Source organism: Pelecanus crispus, chromosome 7, assembly GCF_030463565.1.
Source record: "Pelecanus crispus isolate bPelCri1 chromosome 7, bPelCri1.pri, whole genome shotgun sequence".
NCBI classification, from domain to species: Eukaryota; Metazoa; Chordata; class Aves; order Pelecaniformes; family Pelecanidae; genus Pelecanus; species Pelecanus crispus.
The window spans coordinates 37718902-37732297 of NC_134649.1; positions in this window are offsets into that span (position 1 = coordinate 37718902).

The window sequence follows — 13396 nt, forward strand, 5'->3', positions numbered from 1 at the left end:
TTTAATGGGCCCCACCGCCTCCCCGCTTTCACTTCCGCCTCCCCCCGACAACTTCCGGTCACGGGGCCCGCCCGCCGTCCGGACGTCAGCACGCAGCCCGGCAGCCAGCGGAGGGCGGAGACGGGGGGAGCGGTGGTGCCCGCGTCACGTGACCGCGGGCTCCCGGCCGCCATCTTGGGTAGCCGAGGCCGCGGCGAGGCCGCGCCCCGCACCGCCTGTGGGGCCCAGCGGCCTCCCGCTGGAACCGGGGGTTTATGTGGGAAGAAGGGCCCGGCCGAGCACGCCCATCGGGAGTCCAGATGTTGCTTGCGGTACCATGCAAGCCGCTATGCCCGTGCGGGCACAGAGGGTGTGGGTAGGAAGGGACCTGCCTCCTCTGTGGCCTCCCATGGCACCAGAGCTGCTGTCTGCATGGCAGTGCTGCCGACAGCCGCTGGCCTTTCCTCAGAGGTCTCAGGAGACAAGGAAACGGCTGGAGAAATTTCCCTGCTTCATGCTTTCAAAAATAAAGGATGGGGATGCAAGGGCACAAACCTGTTCTTTGGAATCTTTTTATTTGCAGCTGTGATCTGGAGTGAGGTAGCAACAGCATTTGCCAGGAATAAAAGAAAAATATGACAATTTAAGATGCATTCAGGTTGATTAATCAGGCAATAACCAGTTCCAAGATCAATAATGCAAGGCAAGTGAAACAGGACTGTGTAGGCTCTCCCGCACCTTAATACATGGGAGAATAACCATCCTGGTGGTGCAGGAGAAACCTGTATTTTCTACTCTGCATGTTGGCAGCAAGTTCATTTTCTTATTCAGCAATTACGTGAATATTCTGTCACCCAAGACACGTGACTATTGAGGGTTTTGTTACCCTGTGAACTTGGGAAAGCAAAAACTGAAGCAACCAAGGAAAAAAGTATTTTTAGAGCTAATTAAAGAGATAAAAGGAACAAAGCTACTTATAGCTACATTAAAAAGAAAATCGCTTCTGAGCAGTATACAGCAGACTGCTTCCAGCTCTAAGAGATAGTGACTGATTGGCAGAGAGATCGCAGAATTGGCAGTCAGAAGACCTTTGCTCTTCCTTCTGTCCTGAGACTAATCTGCCACACATCATTAGGCAAATTGCTTGCCTCCTCTGTAGGGTAACACAGTTTCCCTGTGTGTCACCTGGAAACGGGAACGCTCACCTTGGAAAGACGCTGCAAGGTTTGATTCATTAATGCTTGCAAAGCAGTTTGAGACCAGTAGAGTAATGGTAGCACAGCATGGCAAATCTGCTGTTAAAGTCGTCGTTATCTGTTGGGCCTGGCCTGAATCCTTTCTGAGGAGTATCTGTCACAGAACACACGGGGTGTCCTACTTTAGAAAAAGTCAGACAACATTAGCGTAGGGGCCTGAGCCCAATTCAGTGTCTCTGTTGCCCAGAGAAGCCTGTGTGCTGCCTGCAGCGGGAACCACGCTCCCCCTCCCGTACACCAGTGCCAGCTCTCAACTGACCCTGCCCTGAGTCACAGCACTACATCTGCTGATAATGCACAACAAAAGCAGCATGGATACATTTTCTGCCAGCTTAGTGCACTGAACTGGCTTCATGCAGGGTGCACCTCATGCAAGGGAAGGGGTGGGTGAGGCAGGACACGGCCACCGGTCCTTGGGCTGGTTTAAGTTGTGGAAATGCAGACTAAGAGAAGGTGAATGGGAGCCAGGGCTGCTGGGGTCTCCTCATACGATGCCAGAAAGTTCGTTACCAGTTTTGTATCTTCATTTCTCTATCTGCAGGACTGTATCACTGCTACCAATCCATCTCACAAGAGAGGAGAGCCTGTGACATCTAGTGTATTAGTGCTTTTAAGGTGCCCCATTAGATGCAAAGAGCTGTAGAAGAACTGGGTACCAGTTAAAACCCAGACTGGACAAACGAGGAAAAGCTTTGATTAGTGAAATGATGGAGAAAAGCCTCCCAAACACACATGATTTCTTTGCATGGGGAGGGAAGTTTCCTCTCAGGTCAGTCCCAGGACTGTGGGCCCTAGGCACATCGGCAGCTGGTGGAGCAGAGCACTTGCTCGCCCCAGTCCATTCCCTTTAACATGAGACCCACATGCTGGGCTGTTACGACAGACATTAATGGTGAGTTACAGAGTGTTCCTCAGCTCTCTTTTCCTAAAAGTTTCCTTTTTTCCTTTCTTTTTGCACAATATGAAAAGCAATCAAAAACTGCGGGTGAAATTTCCTCCTTCCGCCTCTACCGCAGAGCGATACTGGCATCATAGAATAATAGAATCATTTAGGTTGGAAAAGACCTTTAAGATCATCCAGTCCAACCATTAACCTAACACTACCAAGTCCACCACTAAACCAATTAAATCATCTATCACATACCTTTGTTACACAGAGGATAACCTCACACCAAGTTCCCGTGTCACTTGCTAGCTTTCTTGGCATGACCAACAGCTGTGTCATGCAACAGGTGTTCACGATGAGTTTCTGATCCTCTGTGGGAATGCAGCATTTTCTCAGACTGATGAGGCAAGATCCTGCCTGCCTTGAAGAACATACAAATCCTGGCACTTGGGAGGACCAATGCCAGCAGAGAGGTCCTTGCTATCCAGGCTGGATGCCTGGCTTTTGGCACTGATGAGAGCTACATTCACAGTGGCAGAATGAAAGTAGAAAGACAGTGCTAAGAAAGTGGCAAATGGAACTACTGAGTGGTGGCTCTTGCATTTTGCCTGGCCATACAGACATACACATGCACACCTCACCAACAGAATAAACACATGAAGAAACCACAGCATGGTGCAGTGAGCAGCCCAACACACTTAGTTTCAGTAGCCTGTGAAGAAAACTGTATTCCTCATCTGACCACCAGTTATTTGATAATATCAAAACCCAATGAAAACCCATAAAAATGGATCCATTTGAAACCCTATGCCATTCGTTCCCAATTACTGACATTGCTCTGAAGAAATCCATTCTCTGCCTTTAAGAGACCTTCACACAGGTGAACAGATCCCTAAGGTTGTAGTGACAGGTCTTAACGACATTTACCTGGCTAGAAACGTTAACCTATTTCATGCACTCATCCCTCTAAACCAGGAAGTAAGAACGTCTCCAGCTTTGATTTTCTTCCCCTTGTAACATCTAACCTCTATTTACTAATATTTCTTATCCAATTAGAGACAATAAAACATGGTATGTCATACACCATCTCTTTGCTTTTGTCCTTGGGCCAAAAGAGACCCCCCCTTTCTCTTCTTAGTCCATAAAATGGCACAGTGAACAGAGATGGCAGGGATACAAAACACCTGCTGGTTGCTGATTTTGGAAAGGCATGCAGAGAGGTCCAGGGAGCACGCTGGCTTAGCTGTAGTACCTACAAATCCTCGACATTAGCTGTGAATGTCTGATGTTCCCCACAGTGCCTAATGCATTCACCTTCTTCCCATGCATGCACAGCTACTCCACCTCTGTCCATCTGTGATATTAAAAGCTTGGGGAGAGCCTGCTCATTTCTCTGATACTTATCCAGCATATCTCAGCTCTTCAGAGTCCTGCAGTCCCTCCTCTTCATCGCTGGACACAGCCCTGGGACCCTTCTTTGTCTCTGTGCCCAGAAGGATGAAGCACCAGCCCACAGTGGCTGTGCTGCTCAGTGAAAACTGACTGTCCGGAGATCCCTACGTAAAGCTGTCCTCTCTCAACAAGCTATGCAATGCTTTCATCTTGTTACCTTGGCTTTCCAGACCAGCTTCCTCAAATTATAGTCATTTCGTGATCTAACTTACTAAAATAAAAAAGGGGAACTAAAATGCAGTAAACACACAATATCTTGCTTTTGCACTTCAAGCCTTGTCACCCTTTGAGTTACCTTATTTAAAGCAGATTCACCCTGCTTCTGCTGGCATTTTGTTTATTAGAAATCTGCTATTGCATGACCACGTATGTGTTTTCACTGGCAAGAGTACAGCCATAGTCTTTTCCCTGCCCTCTAATCCTTGCCTGCAGTACAAACACCGCTCTGGTAATCTACTAATGCTTTCACCTTTGCAATCTTCAGTTGATTTCCAAGTCATACAGTAGCAACACATGAAAGCAAAAAGCTAGCTCTGGACAAGACTTGATCACCAGATACCAACCATAGGAAGCAACTGCAATCACGTTATCTCATGGCAGATCTCCAATCCGAGCTTCTGCTGAGGTGCAGAGGACATTGCATACAGCGCAAGGGATTACCAGCATCTGTACTCACTGATAAAATGCAACTGCTGGAGGTTGAACATCTTAAAGAGCCAAAGCACTGATAAAGGGTCTAAATGTAGCCATTGAAGCCTGAGCCCCACACAGTGGGTGGGGGCTGACCTGCAGTGCTGCAAAGCCTGATTCTGCCACATCCCCTCACACCAGACATGGGAGACGCGCACATAAAAGAAATGGCTTTTGACTTGTTCGACAGCTTCTCCGTGCTCAATAGCAAGAGCCACAAAACCACTGCAGAGTTGTGATCCCTTTGATACTGAGAGGCGGCAATGCTGGCAGCTTCTCTTAGATGCCAGCTCACTCCCTGTATGTGAAGGTCCAAATCTCTCCCTTGCTCTGCCTTTGAGTCAGCCTCCTACAGAGGCTATGGACAACATGCTGAGCACAGGGGACATCCCCTTAGACAAGTGCCTACGCTGGCCCTGGCAAGACAGGCAGGGAGAAACAACCACATGCTGCTGGGCCATGGTGTAAGATGGGCACCATATAGCTTTGTGCTTACCGATTTGGCACCACCGTAGTTACCTGGATCCTGGACTGGTGGAAGCCAAAGCCCATGGAAAGTTCAAGTGTCACAGGGCAAAGGGGTGTTTTGATGGTCCAGACTTTGGGCTCGGGGGCAGAGAGGCATCTACATCCTATTTATGACCGTAATCCCAGGAGGCTGTCACACAAATCGTGACCATCACCTGAGTCCCCTGCAGGACTCCCAGCTGGACTCCCCAGCTATAGAGGTTCTCCAGCAACACCAACACCTTCCCACTTTTACAGCCGGTGCTAAATACCAGCTAATTAATTTTTTACAGCTGCATTGGAGGTATGCCGGGTAATTTCATATGATTGTTCTGAGTACTCAAGTGGAGAAGATGATCCAGGTAGTGAAGTAACTTCCCTGAAGCCAGAGTGAGTCAGTTACTTTGTCAGATCTGGGTCCCTCTAAACACGGACATTTCTGAAAGGTTTTTTAAACGATAGGAATGGCATAAAAACAGGTTCAGAGAGAGGTGCACACAGCCAGCACAGAACTACACAGGCCTTTGCAGAACTGGCCTTTCCTCAAGAATCAAGGTTTTGTTAGAGCAGCATGTTACCAAAGCAGGAGGTTCTGCAAGCTGTTACTTGCCAAGCTCTGAGCCTTCACAGTGAAGATCTGGTGTCCCTGAGACCTCCCAGCTCATGACGCTAGTGGGTTTGAAGCCATGGGGCCAGGCAGGACAGGCTGATGCCTGGCAGTGCCTGGAATGCACTGGGGGCCCCACAGGTTGCATGCCACCGCTCCTCTCTGCACGGAGTGTTGTGTGATGGGGTGGACCAGCCACGTGAGCTCTGCAACCAGGTGGCTTTGTGGCAAAGGTGGCCATGTCATGCTGTTGTTGTACCCAGAATGTGTCATGGGACAGGAGCTCGGTGCCATGTGACCACTGTGAGCGGGACACTTTATGGGACAGGTGACTCGCATGTTGCTTCTTCCTTAACTGTGAGTCAGTGCCAAGAGGTGTCCCAAAGGCAGCGCTCTGTGGGTCGGAACCAAACTGGCTGCATGCATGCTCTCCAGGATCTGCGGGTCCATCCTGGATGTGAAGGGGTTGTCTGCAGAGGCCCAGGGAGCTCTTCTGGGACCCTCCCTGGGAAGGACACAGACACATCCCACAGCACAGTTGCCTCAAACACCAGCCACCTCTCTGCAAGCACGGGGTGCTGCATATTAGCTTCAGATCTATCTGCCTCAGTTCTTTCAAGTCACAGATTTTCACAATCCCCTCTTGTCTGCTCTAAAAGGAGAAGTAAATTCCGTATCAATGGCAACCATGAGAACCTATATAATTTTGAGTGCATGTTTTTGCAGAGGGTGACAAAGATACTCAGCCTTGAAGGATAAGGGTGTGTGGGCAGTGAGGTTTGCTTTGCTTTATCTTGGACAACACTTTTCAATGCCTGCTGCCTCAGCAGCTGCATTTTTGACCCCAGGGAGTTATGACTCACTGTTTGCAAATCCCTGAGCCACCAAATTGAAGGTATGCCCCGCAAAGCACAATCGCCTAAAACTGAAATGGTTATAGGTGGGTGTTAAAGCTTCAATTACTCAGTTCTAGCGCTCAGGGCTGGCTCCATATCCCTGCCTGAATTTCTGGCAAATAGAAATCAGCACCTCTTACTTTGTTTAGATGAACATGATCTCTCTGTCTTTGTCTCCTTCAGTGAAGTCCTCAGCCAGCCTGAGAGTAATCAGGCTACAAAAGATGCATTATCCCACCTACACCAGCACAACACCAGCCTGAGGAACATCTGCTCTGCCCCATCTGCACTCCTGCCCCCTGCCAAATTGCTTCAGACAGCAGGGCCACCCCAACATCAGAGCCAGGGCTAGCCTGCTGGAGTGTACTAAGGCTAAGGCTAAGTGTACAGAGGCTAAGGCTGCCTTTTAGCCGGCTTTCTGGGTGATCTGTGTGGGGCTACATGCTCCACTGCCTGCCATCCTTTCTGTTGGAGTGGATCAGTTCACTGAGCAATACCTGCGACGCAGGGGAAAAACAATGCAAACACCGTATTGGGCATTTCTTAGCAGGCAGGTAGGAGACCTGTGTGCGAGGAGCCTGAGACCCACCAGTAAAGAAATTAATAAAAAAGAATGATTTTTTTATCCTCAAGTTTCTTTTTTTCCTGGATCATCAGTGTTTTTCTTACCAGGAAAGAGTGAGTGCATTCACTGCTGCAGACCAATGCTGTTCACAAAGGGTTAATGCTCTCTCTTTTTGGGTCACACATCAAACAGCCTGCGGTGGGAAGGAATCACCACCAGCCATCTGGCAGGGCATGATGGGATTGCCTCTGGGGAAGGGGACACTGTGGACCTCCACATACACGAAGGCCCGAGGTCCATGAACAGCCAGGCTTGGGTCAGAGGTTTTGACTGAGCCCGGCAGGGGCACAGGGCCTGCCTTTGCAGGAGAAATGTAAATCCCAGCTGGTACTTTGCAGAGCACCATCCAAGGAAGTCCCCGCCCGCGGATTCCAAAATTTAGCAACCTGGTGAGAAATCTGCATTATCTCACAGCAAGCACAGCACAAACACAAGGCTCCTGGAGGAAGCAGAAGGCACAGCAAGAGCTGCCAATCTGCAAATGACCCCCTCTTGCTGCTCTTAGCGGGATCCTCAACTTCCCACTGTCTGTGGCAGATCCTGTGAAATTGAGGCTTTAAAATCCAGGTTTAAACGCTACATGAACAACGGGCTTCCAAGGTAAATACACCGGCAAGCATTTCCTTTCCAAAAACAAGCTGAGAAAGAGGATGCATGCAAAGAGGATTCCATGCAAAGATGGAAACTCAGTTATTGTATAGAGAGTGGCCAGTGATGATTCCTTGCTGGCCTTCAGTGACACAGGACAGGATCGTGGCCCTGGGACTGTACAGTTCTGAGGTGGGTCCTGGCACCACATTTGCAGGACCTTAAAGGGTCAGAAGGAAAAATACATTACCACTTATCTGAGAGACTGGGCACTAAATCACAGCACGGTCCCATGGCACTGCATTACTGCACAGCCTTTCTTTCACCTGGGGGAGTCGCGTGCCACCTCTCCCTGTCCTTCACCCCAGGGACCAACACCACCTCTTGCAGCAACCCCAGGAGATGCACTGAACACCCCAGAGCCTGGCAGACTGACAGGACGGCGATGACACTGAGATGTTGCAGTGAAGCCTGCTGATTCCTGCAGTGGATCCCCGTAGGGTGCTCTGTTACCCCCCCAGATTTGGGTGACTTTTGCCCATCACAAACAGCCAGGGATGCAACCTCATCGGGGGTTCCTGCCAGGAGCCTGCGGGGAGGGAACTGGGCCCTCCCCTTCATTAACTGTTATTACTTATGTGAGGGCTGCAGCGACTGGGGCGGTTAAGCCAGCAGCGGCAGCCCGCTCGCCCCCGGGCAGGGCTTTCCCCCCCGCCGGGCCATTGCCCCCCCGAGCGGCGCGCGGCCCCTGCGCCACCCGCGTAACGCACGCTATTCGCCAAGGGGCGGCGCTACGCTACCGCGCCAGCGCCGGCACCGCCCCCTCGGCGCTGCCCGGCTGCGGGGCGCCTGGGCGCCCCCTGGCGGCGGCGGCGGCGGGAGCGAGTGGGGGACGCTGCAAGGCACTGCGGGGTGGGGGGCACTGCGGGGTGGGGGGCACGGCAAGCTGGGGCCAGGCAAGGCTTTTTGCCACCTCACACAGCTAGGAACGAGCTCCATCTCCCAGTCCAGGCGGGGCAGAGGGGGCACCGCAGTTGCAGGGCCCCTCCGTTCCAGCACCACTGCCTGCAGACACCAGCCAGGACCCCAGCGCACCTTGCCCACATCAGGGAGCTTGGCGCCAGCCAAATGGGTGCTCCTATCTTGGAGCATGCAGGTTTCCACTGGATGCTCTTTGATGGCATTTGTCACCGTGGTTTTCTGCCAAAGGAAAATAGATGCTGTTGCCTCCGCTGCCTGCCCTGGGAGGTTGCAGCCCTGGGGCAAATGAGCAGCTGGCAGAGGTGTGATCCTGTGCCAGGCCCTGGCAGCAGGAACTGACCACAGCCCATCTGCAGCACAAGGGTGTAATTCAGCTGCTGCCCCAGCAGCCAGCATTTCCCCTCTCTGCCCGTGGCTAGGATCCCCAGCCTCCTCCTCTGGAGTGTGGAAGGACAGCAGCTGCCCTGCCCTCCTGGTTCTCTGTACAAGGCAGCATTTGCCTTTTCAAACCAAGATTTGCACCCCGTCCTCCTTATGCCTCCTCTGGCTTTGCAGACACCAATCTGCCAAAGGCATTTTCAAGCTGCGGTGTGATATGGCCAGGCCACCTTAGGGCTGGTTCAAAGTGGATGTTGTACCCAGGTCCTGTCTGCACTGGGAAGCACTTGAATAGCAGCCCTGATCACACCCTAATTTTCTGATACAGTTCCCTCTATCCAAAACATGCTGTGATCCTGCAACAAAATCCAGGCCTACCCAAGCCAAAGCAGGTCTCCTTGAGTGGGCAACATACCTGTTCCTTGCTCAGGCTCTGTGTTTTAACTGCACACAGGTAGCAGATTTCTTCTATTATTAGCCCACCAGTGCCTGTCTATGGCTATTTCAGTTACATTTCTAGTAAGCTTTAAAAACAGAATTAAAAGTACTTTTTATACTGATAAAGTATCATCCTTGCTGCAATGTGTTCCTCGCTATTGCAACAATACCTGTAATGTATTGGTCTCACCCCCTGACAAGACTCACAGACACTCTCCCGTTTGCCTCTGGCAGGTTTTCCTGTGTGCTTCCCGATGCTTCGTATAATTGGGTTTTCCACTTTCTGTGCGCACACAGTTTTCTCCATTAGTCTTTCTGAGTCTCATGGTCTAATGTGGGAAGGAAAACAGATTTCTTTTAAACCCAGGAAGAAATTATTTTAAAGAAAGGTGAACATTGTAAGGGGGGCTACTGCAGATTCCTGAAGTAACTTGAAAAAAACCCACAGGAACAGCCCCTGAGCAGACAGTGCCCCGTCAGCACTGTCTCTATGCAAAGGCAGGACACGTTTCCAGGGCAGCCGAACAAAACGCAGGAGCTGAGCCCCAACCAGCCCCCCTCCAGGCCCACCACTCCCATGGAAATCACAGGCGAGCCCCAAGCAAGAATCACAGTGTGTTTTGCTTGGCAGAGGCTCAGCGTGAATTGTGCTGACTAGCTGAAAAATGAGGTTGTAAAAATAATGAAACTGGAAGACTTTTTTCTTTTTCCCCCCAGCTGGTTTTTGAGGACCTTAGCGAGGCTAAGTAAACTGCCATCACTCAGCCAGATCGTACCTGCACTCTCGTGGCTGGGAACTGCAAAACCTTGCTCAGGATCGAATACAGAGCGAGAAGTGCCCTCTGCCTCCCACTAGCAGCCAGAAGGCTGCCTAGATTTTAAACGGACAGGATTAAACAGTGAAACACCAATAAATTCTGAAGTTTTTTCTTGGTCATCATGATAGCCACGTGCCAGTGTTCTTTTCAGGATCACTGTTAGGTTTGTGTTAAAATCTCCAAGCTAAGGTGTTGCCAGGATGACTTCTGCTTCACATGCACAGCCCTGTTTAGTATCTCCTGCCCTTAAGCTGGGCTCCTCAGAAAGCAACACATTGTATCATGGTCTCTGCATATTCCTGGTGCAAGCTCCCCGCTGGTATGAGGATCACACCAGGATAAATCCTGTTCCCTGCTGCTACAGGCTTCAGTGTACTCCTGTGGTCACAGCCAACCCGCTCCTTCAGGAAAACAACTTCTTCTCCTTTCTTCCTTTGAGAACAAATTGCTCTGACAGATGACACAGCTCTGAGTTTGGCATCAGCCCTGTAAAAACAGAAGAGCATAGGGTTTTTCCTGGGGTGCAGTTCTGTCCATGGCTTATCCTGCCAGAGGCATTTATTAGTCTGCTCTCGTCCCTCAGTCCTGGCAGACAGCTGGGCTGGCACTGGCTCTATCACGGCTGTTCCCCTCCCACTGCTTGGTGTCCCTGAGGGTGACATGCTCTCTCCCCAGCACATCACCCGGAGCTGGGGCATTACGCCAGCGCCTGGATGGCAGAGGGGTCTGGTAACCTCTCTCATGCTGCTTCCTGACCCGCAGCTCTCTGGGGTGTTACTGCTAGAGGGGGACATTCCTCGCAATGGGAGAATTAAAAAAAAAAAAAAACAACCAAACATAAAGAGAGAAAAATAAGCAGCTCTGGATTCCTGGCTCATGCTGCTGCTTGGCACCGGCCCTGGGTGGCTGGATCCGCACGCAGGCACCACAGCCTGGGACAATTAGGAGGCAGCAGGCCCTGCAGCGCTCCTCGCCTGCAAAAGCAGCCTCTCCCTGCTCGAACACGGCCTGCAAGCTACCCGCGAGCTACCCCAGCCACCACAACCAGCGCACCCAGCCAGGGGCCCGCTGCCAGCTGTTAACTGAAGCCATGCACGAAGGAACAACAGCCTGGCACTGCTCAGTGCAAACTGCAAGGTCTACACAACCTGCGGGGCAGCAGTGAGAGGGGCCTGCAGAACCAAACTCATCCCTGAAGCAAGCCTAAAGGCAGCAGCTTTTCAACCCAAAGATAAATTTAACCTACGTGGTAGGGCTGAAGTCTTGGAACAGACGCCACACAAGCTCGGCATGACTCAATTATTGCAATGAGAAATGGATCCGAACACGGGGTTAGCATATAACAGCCTGATTCAGAGCTCGCCAGGGTCTGGGATGGGTCAGATGTTGAAACTTTTGCATTTGCCAGCAAGCTCAGATCCAGGCTCTGGGCTGAACCCATCAGAGAGCAACCTTTGGCCTGCGATGTAACGACTGAAGCCCAATTATCTCCAGACACAAGGAGAATGTGCATTTCTTTCTCTCCCTCCCTTTGCCAGGAGAAATTGCCCTGAGGGAGAGAGGGGAAATAAAGGCTGGAGCTGCACGTGTTATTAAAGATGCAGCCTGGAGTTCATTTATTCCCTGTGACACAGAGGCTGGGGTTGAAGGAAGGACAGTGGCAGCCACTCCTAGCAGAAGAACTTTCCACAGCAAAACCAACCCGGACGACTGGAGGGAGTCCCCAGATGCAGCACCGCTGGCCAGCCTTAAATTAGAGCCGGCTGTTTCGCTGAACCCTCCATGTTTTGCGGTTGTTTCTCCCTGAACCTGCCTACCCAGTTCCGGGGCCCCAAAGCCTGGCTCTTTGGAGAAGAGGCCAAGATAAACATGCTTTTTCTGGAGAGCAGAGGGACCGGGAACATTTCCCTAGCTGGAAGCACGAGGCTGAGGAGCTGAACACCCATCCCTGCGACCATCTCCTGCTGTGCTGCTGGAAGATAGCCCCGCTGTCACCCAAAACATGGTGACAAAACTACCTGCTTGCGCTAGGATATGCTAGCAGGGCCGGCTGCCAAATTCACAGGTCTGGTGCCTAAATAAATCAAAGGGAAACTGAAGTAATTTGCCAAGAAAATTTCCTTGATAGGGAGGGATTGGGGGGGGTGGCGAGGGAAGAAAGGGAAGGCCAGTTAAGAGGTGATGCTGTTTTGAAGATAGCACACCAGGAGACATCCCATTTTATTTAGCCTTTGCCAAGGGGCTATTTGACTCCAGATCCAAACTCACAACATTTAGGAAATCCCCTTCTGATACTTGGCAATCTCAGGCCAATTCAAAGAATTATCTCCGTGACTCATATTAAGATCTTAAAGAAAGGTCGAGTCCTGGATCACATTATGCAAACATGGCAAGCCTGTTGTCCCACAGGGCTCACAGGCGAAAGCCCTGCTCCGGCAATCATGGCAGACAACATCCGTTCCTCGCTTTTATCTGCTCTAGATGTTTGGGAATAAAGTGTCAATCACTTCTTCCTCAGTCATGTGTTAAACCACTAACATTCTCCTTTCTCCAGCTCTCTTTGCCTAAGTTAGTTCAGGGCTGGTTACTACCATGCCTCGGCTGCCTGCAGCACTTCTACTCTGGCATCATTTAGCTGTCAATTATCAGTGGTTTTTAGCAGAAGATTTGGATTCAGCTTAAAATCTATTTGTGTAAAGCCTTGCCTTACAAAGCAACAGCAGCCCTCATGCCAGCAAGACAAACTATCCCGATTTGTGCCTCATTTATTCAGCAGGGTCATCAAAAGCACTGTAACTCCATCTCTGGTGCTAAATCCCAGTGGCGCCTGTGCTGACTGCCCTTCTCTGGTGCCATCCCACGCCGAACACTACCGTCAGGCTTTACACTTTTGGCCACTCGAAGCCACCACTGTCAGAGCCCTGCCGAGAGCCAGCTTTGCCTAAAAAAGGAGAAGAAAACCAGAGCTGCTTTGTGCAGCGGCTGGAGAGGAGACTTTAAAGCACGTGGATGCCCTGAGCGTCCCGGGTTATTTGTTATAATTGCTTTTTGCGCCTTTTCAGGCCCCGCAGTGGTTTTCCACAGCAGAGCCGCGCGAGCGGCTACCGCCCCTCTGGCGCTCGGCCGGCCCCGAGGCCTGCCCAGGCCTGGGAGCTCGGCAGGGGCGCGGGCCCCACCGCACCGCGGGAACCCCTGGGCTTTCCGCACAGACCTGGGCGCCGCAAAGAGGCGGAGAAGGGAAGGCGGCAGCACCGGCGGAGGGAAGGTCACCACCAGCCCCGGGGCTCTGGAGGAG